The sequence below is a fragment of the Gracilinanus agilis genome, chromosome 6 (genome assembly GCF_016433145.1).
Source record: "Gracilinanus agilis isolate LMUSP501 chromosome 6, AgileGrace, whole genome shotgun sequence".
Taxonomy (NCBI): Eukaryota; Metazoa; Chordata; class Mammalia; order Didelphimorphia; family Didelphidae; genus Gracilinanus; species Gracilinanus agilis.
In genome coordinates, this window is record NC_058135.1 from 298,610,694 (window position 1) to 298,612,065 (window position 1,372).

General features: G+C 66.5%; 1 protein-coding gene across 2 annotated transcripts in view; it reads right to left on the reverse strand.

Annotated features, from left to right (window-relative positions):
* The window catches only part of LOC123252044 (USP6 N-terminal-like protein), a 33,479-nt gene that overhangs the window by 31,988 nt on the left and 119 nt on the right, over window positions 1-1,372 (reverse strand). The gene's annotated exons all lie outside the window — the stretch shown is intronic.

The window sequence follows — 1,372 nt, forward strand, 5'->3', positions numbered from 1 at the left end:
GCTGGGCGCGCACCATGCACGGGCTGCGGGGGCTGCGGGGGCTGCGGGGGCCGCGGTGGCCAGGGCCGCCTCCCCGGCCCGCGGGACCCTTCCCCCGGCGCAGGCGCTCTCATGGTAACCAGCCCGGGGCTGGCGAGAGGGTGGGGGTCCGAACAGCCACCTGCGGCAGGTCCAGGCCACGGGGCGCGCCCAAAAGAGGAGGGGCTCTGCGGGGGCTGTCCACCGCGTTTTACAGGGGGAGAAACTGAGGCAGGCGGCATCCAGGCGAGGCAGGGCTTCCTGACCGTGAGCCCCCTAGATCTTCTCCGGCTTTCGGCCTCCTCCTCCTCCTAGAAGGGCCCGTTCAGGCCCAGTCTCTGTCACCGGAGACTCCAGGGGTTTCACTGTTCCTTCCCAGCCTCAGTTTCCCCCTTTGTAAGACGATTGGGGTTTGGCTCAAGGACCTCTGAGGCTCCCTCAGCTAGAATTCCATCTTAGAACTATGAACCCCATTTTACAGATGAGGAAACTGAGGCAGAACTTAAGGGACTTGCCCAGGGTCACACCGCAGCTTAGCATCTGAGGTCCTGGGTGACAGCCATCCAGCAGGGTGAAGTGGCAGGCCCAGGAGGGAGAGATCAGGATGGTGTGGGCCTCCCCTCCCCTCCCCTCCCCTCTTCAGCCTCTCTCCTTTCTTACCTCTCCTCTCCCCCCATTTGTCCCCCTGCCCCTCTCCCCTCCCCCTTTCTGCTCTCCTCACTTTTCTGGCCAATGCTCGGAGGCCCTGGCCTGGTCCCAGGAGGGAAGCAGGCTGAGAGAACCTGGGTGGGGCCTTGGGGGAAGACTGGTAGGCGGGGCAGCCTGAGTCACGGGGCTGAGTGCAGCCCTGGCCTAGGTGGGAGCAGCTGCTGCGCACCCTCCTCGCCCCTCTTCCCTTTCTCCAGCCCCAGGTAAGCTGTGGCCGCCACTAGGAGGGCCTGGAAGGCCCAGCCTGGAGAGTTTGGGGGGCCCCCCCGGAAGACTGACACCGAGGCAGGGAGGGAGGCTCCTGCACGTGTCGGGTCCTTGGCTGGGACTCCAGGTTAGAGGCCTTCCAGCCGCTTTGGGAGGCCCCCAGGGAGCCGGGGGTCTCTGGCCTGGGGGGGGGCGCCCACCAGGGCCTGGGGATGTCTGGGAAGGGAGCTTGGAGTGGGGGACAGTCATGGCGAGCCGGGCCTTCTGGAGGTCTCCCTGGAGGATGGGCACGAGGGATGCTGGGGGGGGGCTGGCAACGGGATATGCAGAGATTGAGGAGTGAGCCCACAGAGGAGCAGGGCAGGCCCAGGGGAAGGAGGGGGGGGGAGCTTGCCCAGACCTGGGGTCGGGCCCTGTTGCTCCTCTAGCAGAGGACTCT